A 19,344-nucleotide genomic window follows, 5' to 3' on the forward strand; every position below is an offset into this window, starting at 1 on the left:
GAGACCCCTCTGCAAGGGGATCTCCAGTGGCCTACTCATGGACTTTGTGTCTCCACTCCGCACTCCCCGTATCGTTTCTTTAGAGTGTTGAAGTCCAGAGATGACATTTTGAGGACTAAGGCACAGCTGACCTAAGCCATGGTATTGTCGATTACTCTGTGTGCAGCCAGAGGGTTCTTGAGAAGGGGGAGTGGTGAGTCTTACCTACCTGGATATCCTCTCAATAGAGACAGATCCCTGGAGCAGGGCAGCATGCTAGGTGGAGTCAGCAAAACAGGAGATGGTCAAGGAGATGAAAGGCATAGAGACTTCAATCATGGGTTCGGACACACCCTGACTGTGGTGACGGCCCAGGCTCAAGGCAGTGCTGTGTTCTATTGCACCTCGGGTCTCTCTGAGTCAGACAGACTCAACTTCACCCAAGAACTTTGAAAAAGCATATGTGAACGAACGCTGGACAAAAGTTAATGGAGAACGGAGGAAATTCGATGCGTTTGAATTATGGTGTTGGTGATGGACATTGACAACATGGTGGGCTGTCAGAAGAACAACCCAATCTGTCTTGGACAAAGAACAGTGCGAAGCAGGGCCATTAGACATTGTCTTGTCCTTTGAACATGCTAACAGGAGGGCAGAATCCATGCTTGGTAAAACAGAGGATCGGTGAAGAAGAGGACGACCCATGGTGAGATGGTCTGACATCTGTGCGTCATCAATGGGCTCAAATACAACTTCAAATGAGAGGCTACAGGGCAGAGCAAAGCTTCGCTCTGTTGCACAACATACACTTAGGAAACAAAACACTCACTGGAACCTAACAAAAACAACATTATTCACAACAGCAAAAAATATGGCAACAACCTCTTTGTGTCCATCTTTGAATGCATGGGTAAATAAATGATGGCAGCTAAGCACAATGGAGTATTATGAAACATTAGATAAAATGTAGGAACCTAGAAGATAGTATACTGAATTAAATCAATCACAAAAGGAAAAAAAATTGTATGAAGCTTCTATTACAAAAATCAAGGAATTGCTTACGTGCAGAAGGAAACCATCTTTGACGATTGCAAGGTAAATCAATACCAAGAGTGTTGATGTGCATGAATGGGGGATGAAAGCAAGGAAAATGGTTGAGGCTGGCACAACATGACCGATGGCAAAGGAGATCGTTGGGTGGTACACAAGAATAAAAGACAACGAAGGTAGATACTATCGTCTACACTGTTCTGCAATGGCAGTAATAAGAAACAATAGCTACTAACAGATATGCAGGTAGACATACAAGATGAATGATGTGGAGAGGTGAGCACCCTTTGGCAGATGCCATGTCAACGTAAGCTCATATATTGACATGTGCTCTAAAGATATCCAAGGATACTGAAGAGCAAAGGGGACAGAGTTTTGAAGATGTTCCAACCATAAACAAGCACCTGGAGGGGATGAGTCACTGGGCTTGGGGGCTTAGTGTCACACTCTTGGGGAACATTTAGGTCAATTGGCATACAATAGCCCACAAAGTCATTGTTCAACATCCCCCTTCAAAGAGTAGCCACTCGGATGAACCCTACAGGACCAGTGGTGTGAGTGGTGATACTGGGAGGGCAGAGGGAGAGTGGGTAAGAAAGAGGGAACTGATTACAAGGAACTATATGTGACCTCCTCCCTGGGAGATGGACAACCGAAATGTGGGTGAAGGGAGACATCGGACAGGGCAAGATATGACAAAATAATCATTTATAAATTATCAATGGCTCATGAGGGAGGGGGTAGCGGGGAGGGAGGGGAAAAATGAGGACCTAATGCCGGGGGCTTAAGTGGAGAGGAAATGTTTTGAGAATGATGAGGGCAATGAATGTACAAATGTACTTTACACGATTAATGTATGTATGGATTGTGATAAGAGTTGTATGAGCCCCTAATAAAATGATTTTAAAAAAAAACAAAGAGTAGCCACTAAGGCCTTACAAGCTTATGAGTGGCCATCTCCAGTGCAATGATTGGTCTCTGCTTGCTTGGAGCAAAGACGAATGAAGGAAGTCAAAAATGTATGCCAAAGAGCTAGTAGATCACATGAGCCACAGCCTCCATGAGCCTGAGACCAGAAGAACCAGTTGGTGCCCTGCTACTACTGCTAACCCTCTATTCTGATTCCCAATGGAAGGCAAAAATAGAAGAGAGAAATGTAGAACAAGTTTCGAAACCATAGAAAAGACCAAGATTCCTGGTCTGTCAAAGTTGAATGGAACCTCTGAGAATTTGGCCTTTAGATGGCCTTCAATTCTGGAGTCGAACCGACCACGAGGGATCAACTGGCTTCCCAATAATAGGTTGTCCTATAAAGGGGCAGAATAAAACCAGAGAGGGATGCACTGCCGAGTACAATCAGCCAAAGGAGGCCCAAAAGGCAGTCTTTGCCCCGTGGTAGCTACATAATTTTGTGTCAACTTGAATATATGGAAATGAAGGGGTGGCGTCTAGCCTGTCAATCTGGTCACAGTCAGGTGGAGCCTCATTGTGGGTGTAGCCTTCTCAAAAGTAGGGTCCTGCTAACCTCCTCCCACCCCCTCTCTGCTTTCACCTTCCTGCTGGCAGCCAAGCTGAGACCCCTGTGATGCAGTCACTGCCATTAGAGCCACAAGACTTTGCACCCACTGGCCTGTGATCTACCTGCATTCTGCACGAGGCTGCGTGAGTCTGAAGAGGGACTTATGGACCAGTATCAGACTTGCGGAGTTGATCTGGACTTGGCTGGGATGTTTGCTTGATGTATGATTCCTTCTGGATATAATGCTCTTTCCTGTCCATGTGTGAGTGTCTCTGGATTTGTTTCTCTAGTCAACCACTCTCACACAGCCCTCCAAGTTAAACAGGAGAAGGGAACAGGAACGTAGAGGAATAGAAAGGGGGAACCCGGGAGGAAGTGGGAAGCGTGCTGCTAGGTGTATATCCTAGAGAAATAAAGCCAGGATGAGAAACAACAACAACAACAAAACTTACATTTAAGGGTTCACAAATCCTGCCACAAAGCAAAATGCATATAAACATTCAGATGAAAAACCCATTTGCTCTGTAAGCTTTCACCCAAATCACAGGAAGACCTCTCAACGCAGAGGGAACACTAAGTACAAAGATTCCACAGTGGACCCTCCCTCTGGAAATCCCCAGAACAGAGAGACCCTGAGGCTGAGGGTGGGGGTGGTTGGGTCTGGGGAGGACATGGGAGATGAGTGGCCTAAGCCTGGACATATAGGCACCGGGTCAGAGCCTGCTGGCTGAGAGGCCAGGCCACCACATGCTGATTTTGCAATTGTGTACCTTGAACATCACTGGAGCTTTTGAGGAGAGCCTCCTGAATATATTGTCTGAAGAGGCTCACTCTGGCTGCTATCTGGAGAATAGAGAAGTTATTTAGACTCGCACAATCTCAATTTCCAGCTTTTGAAATGGGAATAATAATATTTACCTAGTGCTGTCCCGTGAGCACAGAATGAATTAGCAGACATAATGCCTGACACATAATAAGATCTCAATAACAAATATGTTCTTTTTGGTTTCTTTGTTCCCAGACTAGAGACAAGATATCAGTATTTTTTAAGTTAATTTCATCCATGGCTCCAATTGTCTTAATTCCATTTTTCTCCTACCCCATTATGGGATTTTCTCTATTGGATATGCATTCTCTCCATAACCAGTATCTTTCCCACATGATTTATTCTCTCCACCCTAAAGCCCATGCATAACCTCCTTTCCCCCAACAAAAATACATATATATTTTCTTCAGTCATATCAAACCGCCCTACTCCTCTTCATATTGGAACCTTTCTGCAGAGTGGAATGCTTCTGCTCCATGCACATCCAGTCATTGGCCTACCTGTGTTCTGACATCACCATGCCAGTCCTGGGGGGTCTTAGGTCCTGACTGTGTGGCCAGCAGACAGGGAAATGTCGCCTAGGCTGCAAGGACAAGGCTGTCCCTCCAGCACACAGGTTAGGCGGAGGCTTTCACCAGGATGACAGGACGTGACTGCTGCGGCAACTTTGCCAGAAAGGGACAGCTGTTGTTAGGCTTTGTCGAGCCAGTTCCAATTCATAAAGACCCTGCGTACACCAGCACAAAAGACCACCGGTCCTGCCCCATCCTTAAGAAATGGAGACATCCTTCACAATGACTGCGATTCCCAGTCCTCAGAAAGTGAAAGAGCGTGAGTGAAGGCCGGCTAGCAGAAAATCTATCTTGAATATATTCCAGAGAATGTAGCGTAAAGTCCCAATTAAAAAGGGCCCTGCTGTGGGTCCTCCTTGCTGCCACAGTTGGGAACTCGTACCGAGCTGGCTTGTCCTCTGTATACAACTTGAAGACTCTATGGAGGAAGAAACAAAGCTTCAAGACACTGAGCAAGCTGCATCACAGCATCTGGCTGCATGATATAAAATAAAGCAAATAGATTAAGGTGAGTCCAGTGATAACCGGTGTCAGCCGGTCGAGAGCGCAGCGGTGGGAGGGGGACACCAGAACAGGGTGTCTCCACCAACTGAGGAGCCAGGGCTTATAATGGAAGGAGGTGAGCTAGTGTGGATTTCTGGGAAAGAATGTTGGGAGAGGAGCTATGCAGAAAGATGGATGCAGCAAGCTGTAAAAGGATCCTCTTGAGTGTTTGCTAAATCATAAGCTGTCCCTGTTTAGGCAGGAAAGAGCACCGGGAAAGACCTTTAAGAGAGGTAAGACCCTCCCCAGACCACACACAAAGCTGGGAGTGAGCCAAGTCTACACAAGCCAGACTGGAAAAGTCTGTGGTTCATACTTGCCCACAACTTAGCCTGTAAGTTGGTGCAACCAAGCCTTAGTTCTCTCCTTCCCAAGGTCCCTGGACGTTGGCTCCCTGTGTCCCCACCCCCCAAGATGGAAGGATCACCAGGGTACAGACAATCCCCTGTACAGCATGTTCTGAACATCAGCCAACCACAGGGAATAACATTCTTGTGAATCACCTCTAATCATGGAACCTGCTCACCTCCACCTGCTTGCTGTATTCCCCACAAAGTTCTAGCTAGCTTTCCTTACCCATTTCAGTAGCTACATGGTGCCTTTTGAAGAGCTATGGCTCTATGTTAGCCCTCACTACCTGTGAACGTCTTTGGAAAAAGAATCTTTGTCGAGGAAATTAAGTTGGGGGGTTTGGACACGCATCCTAGAGTAAACCCGAGAGTCAGTGATTAATGCTCCTGGAGAGATGGGCAAAGACGACAGAGTAGAGAAGATGGTCCTGTGCAGGTGGGGGTGGAGACTGGAACAATGCACAGGAAGCCAAGGAACACCTGGACCCACAAAGCGTCGCAAGAGACAAGGAGCTGCTCTCCCCTGGAGTCTTCCGAGGGTTATGGTCCAGCTGTGACTCTAACGTCACACTTCTGGTCTTTAGGACTGTTGTTTGAGCACCGTTCCTTCTTTTTTTAAATTATTCATCTTTTGTATTGGCCTGGTCAACTATGAGATGGTCGCACATTCTTTATGTGGCAGTACTATAGTTAAAAATCCTCAAAACGTGTCCCATATGCAACATCCTAAGAAACAGAGAAAATATGGAAGACGTCAAGGATTTCATTTTGCTGGCCTCACAGCCCAGACCCATGGCAGCTGTAGTCAGTGCATCAAATGATGCATGGTTTGGGGAAAGTCTGTTGCAGAAGACCTCATTGAAGTACTGCAAAGCAAAGACATCACTTTGAGAACTAAGGTGTGCCTGACCCAAGGCATAGTATTTCCAATCTCCTTATATGCGAGCAAGGTTAGGCCATGAATGGTGTCGTTGTAGTTAGGTGCCGTACAGGTAAAGGCTTCACTAGGCTCATCATATCAGACTTTTAAAAGGAAAAGGACTAAGCAAAAAGGCAAGAAATTATAAACCTGATTCAGTCAGTTTGAAATCTATGATCTTTTAAGGCAGATGATAAAAATCCATCAACATCTCACCATCAACAACACAATAACGTAACTTTCGCAATATCCTCCATGTAATAAAACATTCTAAATATGTGAAGAAGCAAGAAAATATAGCCAATGAGGAAGAGAATTCAGTAATAGACCAGAAATAACAAAGATTGTGGAATTAGCAACCAAAGCTTTGCAACAGCTTTTGTAAAGAGCACTCCGGGTTGATAAAAGAGATGTAATTTATATAAAGAAGTTACAGTGAAAGATGCAGAGCTCAAAACTACATTAACTGACCTTAAAAATGTCAGTGAGCAATTGGAAAGACAGAAGTGACAAGGAAGAAGAAAAATTCCATAAATTTGCAGACATCACAAGAGCATAGGTTCCAATTGAAGCGGCAAGGGAAAAGGGAAAAGGAGGCAAACAAACAAAACAAATCCTCATGTGGCTCTGGGAGAACAGGGACTCCTGCAGCACAAACAAACTGGTGTCCCAAGAGAAGGAAGGGGTGGGAAATGAGGCGCGACAAAAGTTACTAGTGGCAAAAAGCGTCTTTCTGAAAATAGTTGTCGTATATATTCAAGCCAAGACAGTGCCCCCTTCTGTTGTGCACACGGCCTCTGTGAGTCACACCTGCACTCAGGACACCTGCCAACAACAGCAACAACCACATACCTTCGAGAAAGGCATGGAAACACGAGCAGTACACACAGTGAACACCACACTGCGGACCATCGTATGCAACTGTGGTGAAGAAATCCAAACAGCCCCATCTTTAGGGAAATTGACCTGGTTTCTCATTGTCACTAAGGTAGACCGTGAAAGAGACCAATCAGGGGGAGTTAAGGAGAGTATCCACTTATCACGATGTAGGCTATTTAATAAGTGCCTCTCATGCAGGATACTGATGTTGGCTTTTAGGATCAAACTAAGAAAGCTGAGTTTTCCAAACTAAGTAGGATGCATCCAGATGAGTACACACGAGGGTCTGAATAAACTTCTGTAACACCATTCCTTGCTGGTTACAGGACTGTGGTCCCCATATCCTTGTTTATCTGTCTCTGGGGCTGGTCAATACCCTGCCCCCGCTCCCCAGGGGTCCTTCCCCTCTCCTTGTAGGGGGAGCCAGTGATGCCCTTTCAAATCCTATCACTCTTTGGATCTCTGTCTTCACCACTTGCCACTTCTCTCTTCTACCTCCAGGCCAGGAAAGCTCTTGGGTTTAAACAACTTAAGTAGTTAGAAAGGGGCAGGGGGGTGGGGACTGTCCGTCAAGATAAAGCCAGGCCCATCTCTCTTTCGTAAAGGATTATCCCTTAGTTACAAGACATCCTGGGGGAGTCATAGGCTAGCCATTGAGCTACTAACCACAAGGTCAGCGGTTGGAACTTAGCAGGAACTCCATGGGAGAAAGGTGAAGATGGCTGCTACCATAAATAAAAAATGGATCCTTTAAAAAAAAATCATTTTATTAGGGGCTTATCACAATCCATACATGCATCAATGGTGTTCACCACACTTGTACATTCGTTGCCCTCATCATTCTCAAAACATTTGCTCTCCACCCAAGCCCCTGGCATCAGCCCCTCATTTTTTCCCCTTTCCTCCCTGCTCCCCCCTCCCTCTTGAACCCTTGATCATTTATAAATTATTATTTTATTATATCTTACACTGTACGTTGTCTCCTCTCACCCACTTTTCTGTTGTCCATCCCCCACGAAGGAGGTTAGATGCAGATTCTTATAATCGGTTCTCCCTTTCTACGCCCCCTCCCTCCACACTCAGCGTCGGGATTTGTAAGGAGTGCTTCTCCTCAGCCCTAAAGGGCAGCTATGCGTTGGAATCAACTGCATGACAGCAAGTGTTGGGGTTTGACTTTAATGAGGTCTAAAAAGCCTCATTGCCATGCGCGGCAGCATCTTCACGCTGTATTAGGGTCATATATGGACCTCTTTGGGGAAATGGTATTCAGGGGCCGACCAGTTATAGCTAATGGCAAAAAAGTGAAAACAATTGCTATTTTCCATATCTGGTCCTCATCCTAAACACCCATCCATTTTTATCAAAGCTGATTTTTGCTCAATAAAATCATGGAGAACGGAATTAGTTTATTCCCATATATAAGCTCACTAAAGGGAAAGCAAATATGTGTTGAGTGTGTGTGTGCGTGAAGGATTCTAAATGTCAAAGAGAAGAAAATCTTTGCAAATCATTTACTTGTTCTGGAGACGGCAAAGCCCAACCTTTCCTTTATTATTTGTTCTTCTTTCATATTCCAGAACACAAATATATTTAAAAAGCTGCCCTATTTGTCAATCTGTCACGGAATATAGTCCGCCTGCAAGCCTGGTACTCCAGAGGAAATCACCCGACACCTCAATCAACTGGAGGGGCAGAAGCCCAGAGCAGCGCAATTACTGTCTCCCATTCTGGCTCCCATGCTGGGAAGCTGCTCCTTGGAGTCCCAGGCCCTAAGTGTGTCTAGTAGCCTGGACCTGGCTTCTGTCCGCATGAAGGCTGGCTTCCCACGTCCTCATCATCATCAGGCTCCACGGTGATTGCCTTCTGACCTGAACCTCCTAGAGCTGCCACATCCAGACCTTCTGGACAGAGCCGCTCCTTTAATGAAGGCACTGTGGTCTGAAGACGCGGGTTGTCGAGGTTTCCTGCAGCTTGGTTCCAACTGTCCCTCTCTAGGACGAGGAAGAACCGTTCCATAAAGAAACTCCCCTCCCTCAAATGAAGTTGTGCGTACAACTGCAAGATAACCAGGCGGGTTATCTGAGCTCACATCATTTGGGCTCTGTGCTATGGAAACTCCAGGGCCTTGCATACATTCATTTTAAAACTATGATTGCAGAAAACCACTCTTCTACGAGGACCGTCTGGGGTGTTGGACGTGGACGCAGCCTCCAGTTGAACGAGAACTGTCGTAGCTGCTGTGGAGTCTCCCTGACACTTGATGACCCCAGGCACCGTGGAACGAAAGCTGTCTGGTTCTGCACCGTCCCCAGGGTCAGTCAAACCTTTCTGACCCGTGGGTCAGAAGGAGGGTCTCGGCTGATTCTCAGAAGCAGGGTTCCAGGCCTTTCTTCCTGGTTGGTCTGATCTCTAGACCTTCCACTGAAGCTGTTTAACATCGTGGCAGTGCACACCCTTCCACGGACAGTTTGGGTGGGAGGTGAGCTGGCCAGGTATCAAACCCGGATCCCCTGAATGGAAGGTGATTGTTCAACCTTTGAACCCCACTGCCCACTGTGCCTCGGCCCTGCCACACTCCTCCAGCTGAGCCAGAAATTAAAATGTTGTTTTCATAATTAGGTGCTGCCACGTCTGCTCCACCTCCTAGCGAGCCTGTGTCTAACAGAACAAGACATTGCACAGTCTTGTGCCATCCTCACAGCGGTCGTATGTCTGTTACAGCCACAGCGTCAATGCAGCTCCTCAAGCATCTTCATTTCCCTGCCCCTCTCCTTTACCACACCTGAGGTCCTTCTCCAGGGACGGGTCTCTCCGGACAACACGTCCCTAGTAAATGAGACCAAGTCGCATCACCCTCGTTTCTACAGGGCATCATCCTTGATTCCAAACCCCCCAAAATGACCAAGAAGCCACCAGGTCAGGAGGAGAAGAGCACGAGAGAGGATAATTTGTACAGCATGTAATAGCTGGTGTTTCAATTTAAAAATAAATAAATAAACTTAGCTTATTACAAAAATAAAAATCAGAATATCTTCCAATGCCTTTCCATTCCCCCTTAGTTTGGTATGTACGAGGGAGCTTCAACAAATTTGTGGAAAAATGGAAGCCTCAGGTAATAGATTTCCCAATGAACTTGTTGAAGCTCCCTCACTTTGTTTTACTACTGTTAGGGACACAATAATCTTGTCTTTTTTGACCCCAAAACAAACACACAAACTCTTTGCCTTGAGTCAATGCTGGGTTTTCCAGACTGTAACTACTTACGGGAGCAAAAGACCAGTCTTTCTCCCACAGAGCTGCTGGCGGTCTTGAACTACTAACCATGCAGATCACAGCCCAACTCCTAACCACTACACAAGCAGGGCTTCTTTCCTTGTTCAGGAGTGTTACGTGTATCTCTGCAAGTGTCTGATAAGAATGTGTTTATGGTTGGCTTTTTATCCTGAGAGGTAAGCTACCTTTGTTCATAAGCAATAGAACAATAATTAAAACAACCCCTAGCATTTACAGAAACATTTCAGCTCTGCGGAAAATCGAGATGCGAAACCATTGAGGGCCCGGTCTGTGTGATCTACAAGCACTGTGCCATCAAGTGTGACGGGGTCAGAAAACATGGAAAATCAATACTCGTGTCCATACTAAATGACACGTGGAAGTCCAAGTCCTGTACTGAATGGACCTTGTTTGAAATAAGGTTGTCTTTGGCTGTTATCAGTGAGGTTAACATGAGTTCAGACAAGAGAAGGGTAGATCCTAATCCAACTTGAGGGCTATCCTGTTGAGATGAAGAGGGGCATGCGTTGCAGGGCCAGAGGGACCAGGAAGATGGAGACAGGGATTGTCGCGATGTGGGCACAAACCAAAGACGGCCTGCACCACCAGGAGCCAGAAGACGCGATAGCAGACTCTCCGCCTCCAGAACTTGGGGAGACGAAGTGTCTGTCCTGTGCACCAGTCAGCTTGAGAGACTTGGAGACACGAGTTTAGAAGACCTTTGCAGAAGGAAGTCATGAACTCCTGCTAAGGAACGGCTGCTTCCAAAACCAACACTCACTGCCATCGAGTCGATCCCAACTCACAGCAAACCCACAGAACAGAGTAGGGCTGCCGCTGTGAGTTTCAGAGGCTAAACATTTTTCTCTTTCCTTCCTGCCTTCCTTCCTTTCTCGTTTTTTGAGACGAATTTGTTTGTCACAACTCCAGGTCCATTTCACTTTTACTTTTCCTCCTCTTCTTTTCTTTTTAAATAACTCAAGCCAGGTTTGAGGGATAAGGAATCTGGAGGGAAGTTTTTATGAAATGAATAATACATATATATATATATATATTCATATCTGTATGAATATGAGAGATTGCACAGCCCGTCTCAAGAAATGAAATCAACAACAATATCCTGTGAAAGCCTCCCTTCCCCATCGACCCCTCTCTTCTGCTGTTCCTGCCTTCCATCCCTGGCTTCCTCGTAGTCATCAAAGTCTTATCTATTGGCATATAAACCATGGTTCTGCTTTATCATTTTTCCTTATAACAATGGTCATATTAGATATTTATCTTTGTAATATTGACTGAGCTTGCGAAGCATAACGTTCTCTAGCTTTGTCCAAGTCTTGAGATGGTGTGAGAGTTGCCATTGGTTTCTATCAGCGTATAAAATCCTATATAATGTACGTACCGGTGTTTGTGTATCCATTCCTCAATAGCTGAGGTGTTGGTCTGTTTCCATATTTTTTATTGTGGAAATTGCTGCAATACACATCCGAGTACATATATCTATTTGTGCTGTATATTTCATTTCTTTAGGGTATATGCCCAGGAGAGATTGCTGAGTCATGAGATCCTTGAATTCACAATTGTTTACGGAAGTGCCATGTTGATTTCCATAGTATTTCTGTAAGTCTAAAGCCCCCACCAACAATGTAAACCATTCCTATCTGTCCACATCCTCTCCAGCATTTATCATTTTATGTTTTATTGGATTTCGCCAAAAGGTGTTGGTGTGATGTAATACCTCATTGTTGTTTTCATTTGGATTTCTCTTATTGGTAATGATCTTGACCACATCTTCATATGGTTGTTGGCTGAGACTAAATCTTTAAAGGAGTCAAAAACCTCATTGTTCCTCCATGGAGTGGCTGTTGGGCTCAAACTGCTGACCTTGAGATTAGCATCCCAATGTTTAAATGCTCTGACGTCAGGGTGCTGGATCTGCAGAGGGTTCAAAGGTAAGTTCTTTCCTATGGAGAAACAGCATGCACAGGGATTCTTGAGCAGGTCTGCGAGGGCCAGGGCAGGAGCAGCAGAGAAGACTAAGCCACCCTGCTGTCTTTGTCTGCTGCCAGGGTTAGAGGGGCTTAAGGGAGGCCTCAGAAGACCTGGATGGGAATCCTGTGGGAGAAATCAGGCAACACGAGGGTCAGGCTGGACACTGAACATCAACGCTGCAGGTTGAAGAGACCATGGAGTTGAAATTCACAAGATCTCCCAGAGGTAGAAGATTGGGGAGCCACACACAGTGTATCAGGGGAGCAGGACTCCGGCTGGGTGGTTTGAATGGCTCTTTCGTTTCATTTCTTCCTGATTCTGCACGTTGTTCAAACCTCCTGGAAAGCATAGACACAAGTCTGAGTGGTTCTAACGGAACTAATGGAAGTGATGTGTGTCCAGCCCAGGTAGAGTCAGCCGTTGAAAGAGGAGGAGGCTGCCTGTTTCCTCGTGTGATTGAGCCGAAGTGAGCAGAGGAACAGAGTCCCACACAAAAAGCCCGCTGCCATCAAACCGAGTCTAACTCACAGTGACCCTACATAGGGTGTCTGAGCCTGTGGGAGCAGACAGCCTCATCTTACTTCTTCAAAGTGGGTATTGGGTTTAAACTACTAACCTTGCGATTAGCAGGCCAGTGCTTGTATTCCACAGTGCTACTAAGCTTCTTAAAAGAATCCCAAAGAGACAGGGAATGTAGGGAGAGAGGCAGAGCTGACTCTGGTGCAAAAGGGGTGTTTTGTATGTGTGTGTATGTGTATGAGATTATTGTATTTTATCCCCAAATGGGGATACATCCTCCATATCACGTACAGCGCTCTCAATAAAGTTAGAAAGATCCAAAACTCTGCAGGTATGTAATTCAGGAGAGTGTGAAATGCCTGTTTTCTGGGAAAAGGCACACGATGCTTGCCACTGGCCAGCGTCACTGAATGAACCAGCATTTGACTGTGGGGTCAGCAATGGACTGCGAACTTCAAGGTCCATGGTTCAAATCCATCAGCTGCTCTAATGAGAAAGATGTGTCGGTCTGCTCTTATGAAGGTTTCCAGTATCAGAAACTGTGAGGCTCGCGAGAGTCACCTTGGACTCGACCGCAGTGGGGACTTGGTTTGCCTGTGATTTCTTCAAGAGATAGCATCAGTTACATGGATTTTCATTTAGTGAGTTTTAGTGGAAGAGAAAATATGCAAAGTATCCCTCAAGATGAATGGACATCTTGGTGTGGCAGTTAAATAATCTCCTGTCAACTTAAGCAAAGGGGGTGGAGTCTAACCTGTCAATCAGGTCATAGCCAATGATACCTCTGTGTGGGCATGGCCTTCTCCTGAAGGATTCTGGAGACTCTGTCTTCCTCTCAGGAGGCAGGACCCACTCTGTCTCTGCTTCATATTCCTGTTCACAAGCCACATGGAGCCGTGCTGATGGCAGCCAACACCCTGAAGCCATTGGACACACAGGATTTTCACCCACCGGCCTGCGATCTTCCCGCTTTCAGCATCATTGCATGTGCTGTATGACTCTGAAGAGGAATTCATGGGCTAGTATCAGACTCAGGGGCTAATATCAAACTTATGGACTTGATCAGGACTGGGCTGGGATGTTTTATTGATGCATAATTACTTCTTGATATAAAACTCTTTCTTACACATATATGAGTGTCCATGGATTGTTTCTCTAATCAACCTGGACCAACACATTGGTCATTGTGTACTAAGCAATATGATACAGACCCTACAAAGTGAAAGAAATGCATCTGAAGTAGGAGCGTTCCCTACAGGAGCACAGGCAGGCTCAAAATTCAGGGGTTCAAACATCCAAGGACACAAAATTGTTAAGGTGGGGGTGGAGAAAGTAATTAACTAGCCAAGGCCATCTCTCTAAGGTTAAGAGGGAGCATGAAGTGCTATTTCCATCGCATTTACATGGCACTGGGTCTTGAACATAATGTAGGAGGATTTAAAGTGTTCTGGAGGATGTATATAGGTTACATGCAAATACTACAACACCTCAGAGAATCCCCCATGGCCATGACGTTGGATATCTAAAATTGTGTGAACTGTAACTAATTCTTCTGAAAACGTACAGTTTTGTTTCACCAGCTTTTCTGGGTTTCCGTAGAACTCCTAGCTTCCTTAGACATTTTATTATTGATACACCTAACTGCTTCTGAGAAGAATGCAGCTCTTTCAAAAGAGAAATGCATTTTTCATGTTTACTTTCTTAGCATGTCATATCATAGTTGCTCCACCAGTAGCTGTTGAATTAATGTTGCATTCATTAGTGACCACGTGGAAGCTCAGTGCTCTCACAGCCCAGAGCTGTAAGAGCAGTTAAAGAGGGGGAAAAAATCTATCTTGAAGGGGAATTGTTTAAGAGAACATGTTTTCAGATAACTTGAAAACATTAAATGCAAGTGATTTATGGAGCTATACACACAATCATATCCCATTATTAAGCCTATTACAGAATCATAGTTTCCCAGAACATGAGCCTAATTTGGATCACAATTCATTTAAATTGATAACTTGGCTGGCTTATTATGAAATTCGGTTTTTTGTCTTTTAGAATTATTTTAAGATAAAAAATCTACCATAAGGGAAGGACCTACCTTGCAAATAATAACTATGCAATTAATGATGGATTGGAGTGACTTATAAAAATGATCTAGCATAAGCCTTGTCCCTAAATTCAACTAGTCTGTTTTGAAATGGATGGACAAAGAGTTATAGTGTCAGAAACGCACAGGGACAGTTCTACCTTGTCCTATAAGGTTGCTATGAGTCCACATGGATTGGATGACAGAGCCTTTTTTTGGTTGGTTTGAGGGTGTGTTAGGCAGGGTTCTCTAGAGAGATAAAACCAAATTCCTGATAATTTAATATATTTATTTATAAAGATAATTAGATATATAACGAGAAATGAACTGTTAAATCATGTACAGATAAATATATAATACAAGAAATAAACAGTTAAATTAGAAAGCACTACAAATGGCTTAGTGCAACTCACATCCATGAGAGAAAGTTGAGAGATAGCAGTCCTTCAAGTCTCTGTCTGATGGCAGATCTTCCTCTATTTGTAGAGAGAGCTAGGCTATGTCAGCACAGCAACCAATCACAAGGCAGGGCACAAACCGCCAGTCCCCAGCTCCAGAGAAATCTTAAAGGAACCTCAACTTACAGCGACACAGTCCACAGGCTAGGCGTCCCACAGGCAGTGTAACCTTTAAATTGAGGCACAGAACAAGCAAGGCAGCCACACACTGGTCCGATGATCACAGAGCGAGAGACAAGAAAGGCAAGGCTCACCAAGCCATTTATCTCTCTGCCCTTCAGTCAATCCCACCTGCGTTTATCAGCCAGGTTGGCACAATAAACTATCTCAGAGGGGTAGGTGGGAAATCCTACGATGAGTAATAAAAAACCCCCTCAAATAGTAGGTGGAATTTCTACTGAGGGGCCACGCCTTCTGGTCGGTTTCCCAACTTCCTCTCCCACTGACAGACCATCACAGCCACAATCAGGCCATCACAGTCACAGTGCACGAAGGGGTGGACATTCAACTTGTTGGCATCCAGTAACGGGGGCTTGTCAAGCTGTTCCCTCTGCTTTTGGGTTCTGCTGCCCTGAGCGTGGCACCTCTTGGCTCCCCTCCGACCTCCTCAGACACCCCACGGGGCTGATACCCTTCGCCCCTCCAGATCTTCGTGCCCGAGGTAGGCTGGGGCTGCCCTCGTCAAGGCTGCTCCTGCCATTGGAGAACTGAGCCAGTGACTGCCCGCTCTGTCTGGAAGTACAGACCAGGTAGACCAGTGGAGGCCAGGGCAGTTCAGAAGCTCCGTTCAGGCTATGGATTCCCGGCAGGAGATCACTTCAGAATGGCTCACTCAGGTGTAGGATCCCCTTGTGGAAATTCCCAACATGTTGCATGAAGCCCTGCCCTACCCCACGGCCGCATTCACTGGAATGCTTAATTCAGAACCCTCCAGTCTTTGGCCCACAAGATTACCCAAACTGCCTCTGCCAATAATCGTGACTGAGCTTTCCCAATGATCATTGTTTGCAGGGAGGCAGAGACAGGTGCGACAGGTCCAGAGCCCCATACTAGAAGCCGTGGGATTGTCATGTGCGAGTCTCACCTGTTTCCGCTTCTGAGAAGGACCTGCAGTCCTTTCACCAGCCCCTGCTCAGCGGAATGGCGGCTGCATCCTGGAGCCAAACGCGTTAACCCTTCTGCTGCGGAGCGTGGGGCTGTTCATGCAAGTGAAGTGAAGACAAAGAAAATATAGTCCCACGTTCCTTTAGCTCGACCTTGCCCTTCCAGACACTTTGGGGCCAAGCACACGTTTCTTTGTTCTTGCTTTGACTTGAGAGTGTCTCTGGATTTAAACACTGGAGAGAAGGGTGATGGAACCATATATTGACTGTGTTCCCTTTCCCACCTTGGTCTTCCCAGAGAGATGATTTTTGTAGAAATTACTGCTAGAATATCATTACAAGGAATTACGCATTTTCAGTGGGAAAATAAAGAAGATATTATGAGGACATTGAAAGACATACAAAATCGTGAGTGTGCATTCTTGTTTTTCAATCAATTTTATGCCAGGATTTGAGAGACGTGAATCGTAGCCTCCCTGATGAGTTTCCGTAAACAAGAAACATGACCGGCCAGAGTTCTCCAGGCAACGGAGGGCAGCCCTAACAACGTCAAGACAAACATCTCTTTTGGTCAGAAACCCAGATCAGCCACAGCGGGCCGAGCCCATTCCTGAGCCACAAGAAGGAAAATGTGCTGCGATGTCACTCCCAGGCTCCTTTAAACGGGCCCCAGAAGCCAGCGCTCCCTCGTTCTGTGATGGGAGCCAGCTCAGGTGAAGGGGATGGTGACATTTTCCTCAGGACCCCGTTTCTGCTGCATTACTGACCCTGGTAACATATTCATCTTCAAGGAGAAACGAAAAGGCAGCACCGTGGCTCTGGCAGTACAGATTACTCTTGTCCTCTGTTCCCTGTATGCATCTGATTGTGTTTCTGAACCCCATTTATCTTGTTTGCCTTTCCCCCCCTATCATCAGTAGCGATCGTAAAATTCCTTTAGAATGTGTTTTGGTGGCACTTAAAGTTTCTTAAGTGAAATGAAGGTGGCCTGTAGCATATCTCCTAAGAATGTGTAGGCTACCCTGCTGTTAGCTGACAAGTTAAACATTTTTAATAAAAGTGTGTGAATGTGTGACTGCTATTGGGGATGATCAAATGAGCCCAGTGTGGAGCCCAAGGTTTCCTACTATGGACACTGATTTTAGATGTACGCTCTTAAAAATAAGTTATCTTCGTGGGTCATCATTAACATCACTCTGCTGTGAGTAGAAAGGGGCTTCAAAAAGTTTGTGGAAAAACGGAATACACAGATAATGGAATGCTTCCACGAACTGTGAAGCCCTTGTCTATTCATGGCATTGAAGGACAGATAAACACAAAGAAAATAATATCATTTTGGGGGAAAACAGTCAAACAAACATTGAAAGCAGGTAGGTGCGTATGTGCGTGTGTGTATGTGTGTGTGTGTGTGTGTGTCCTTCAGAGGCCAACTCAGCTATTTTCTCTTTATTAATTTCAATGCCAGAGTAGGTTCCAAATGTAGCACAGTCTTAACACCCTCATTTGCGAATATGTAAACATAGCCTCAAATATACTGCATAAATGAATCAAAACACTAAGAAAGAGTTCATAACAGAATTAACATTAAGACCTATTGCTTCTTGCACCTAATCCTCCCTTCCTGCTCTGTGTTGCTACTTCCTTTATATTGATTTGCTAAGCTGGCAAACTTTGAATAATTGAGTCCTGTGCCCTAATGATAAGACTAAAATCCATTGCCTTGTCCACAGTGAGCTCACGACTTAGTGGGTTGGGTTGAGGGGTAAGACCTTCAAACACCGAAGCATAAATTGGAATAGGAATAGATGGCATGGTTTAATACATTGCTAGTCTGGTTAGCATGACCCTAGTGTGCAGTAAGTAAAGCATTGGGCTTCTAACTGAGAAGTTTGCTGTTTGAGTCTACCAATCACCCCATGAGAGGAAGAGGAGGCAATCTTCCTCTACAGTGATTTACACAGTCTTGGAAACCCAACAGGGCAGTCACACTGTCCTGGAAGAGCATTAGGAGTCAGTATGACAGGAAGTTTGTTGTTAGGATCTGGTTAGGGTGAGGGTGAAGAACAGTTGTCATGCTTGCTTAGCTCATATTCATTAGGTGTTATAATTAATTCCTCAAATTCAAAAAACTCCACTGCCATTGTGTCAATTTCAACTCATAGGGACCCCCCAGGACAGGGTAGAATTTCCCCTGTGGGTTTCGGATACTGAAAATCTTTATGGGACGAGAAAGAATCATCTTTCTCCCCTGGAGCCGCTGGTAGTTTCAAACGACTGACCTTGCCATTAGCAGCACAGTGGGTAACCCACTCCACCACCAGGGTGCCTTATAATTCACTCATTTCTATACCAAAGCCAAACCAACTATGCTTCCACCTAATAGTCTGCCTCTTTTCTTTCTTGAGTGATACTTCCTCTCAAACAAGGAGGCACACTTTTCAGCAATTGTGTCAACATTCGGTCACAGTCACTACAGGGTCTATGAGCTGGCAGTGCAACCGGGGTGCACCAGCAACAAAAGCACATTCAATAGTCAAAGAAAAAGCAGAGGCAAAGAAAGACAATGGCTTCTATGTGAACAAAAGACATACACAGTTTGAAGAAACGACAAAGTACTGTGGCTATGTAAATGACCTTGACTGTCTCTGTGTACGGGGAAGATGTGGAGGCCAAGTATCCTGAGGGTTGGACTGTCCTTAACCCATGTAGACTGTGGTTCATGCTGCGGAGACAGAGCTGTGATTGCATCACCCTTTGCAGCCGAGTTGAGAATGGACGCTGTGAGCAGCGGGCCCCAGAAGGGCTGCTGAGCTGGACGATGAAGACATGCGTTTGGAGAGTTCTATGTTTCCTACGGTTCTAACCGGGTTGGTGAGCCATCTACCCTACAGCCTGCTGTTGTGTTTGGTGGCTCATGCTCACCATGAGTTCCATCTCTATCAGAGGGCTCTAGAAGCTGGGCAGTGAGGAGACTGATTTTGTTTTGTTGGCCTGTGGCTCCCAGCCTCCCCCCAGCTTTCTCTGGCTCAGGATAACGGACACTCCTGGCCCTCACAGCTCAGCAGCTGAAACATCTGAGGCAGGTCTGTCCACCCCACACAGCTCTTGTCACTGAGTGGCCTGTCCCTTTGTCCTCACAGCCTGGGACTTGGCTCTGCTGGTCCCTTCCCATAGTCTCCAGGCTCCTTTCCGATTAAATTCCACCCATGGTCCAAGGGTTTCCGGGCATGCTACAGCCAACCCCTCTGCAATAGAGAGATGATTTTTGTAGAAATTACTGCTAGAATA

Source organism: Echinops telfairi, unplaced genomic scaffold, assembly GCF_000313985.2.
Source record: "Echinops telfairi isolate 266 unplaced genomic scaffold, ASM31398v2 ScPeMD7_23;HRSCAF=83, whole genome shotgun sequence".
In the NCBI taxonomy this organism is placed as follows: Eukaryota; Metazoa; Chordata; class Mammalia; order Afrosoricida; family Tenrecidae; genus Echinops; species Echinops telfairi.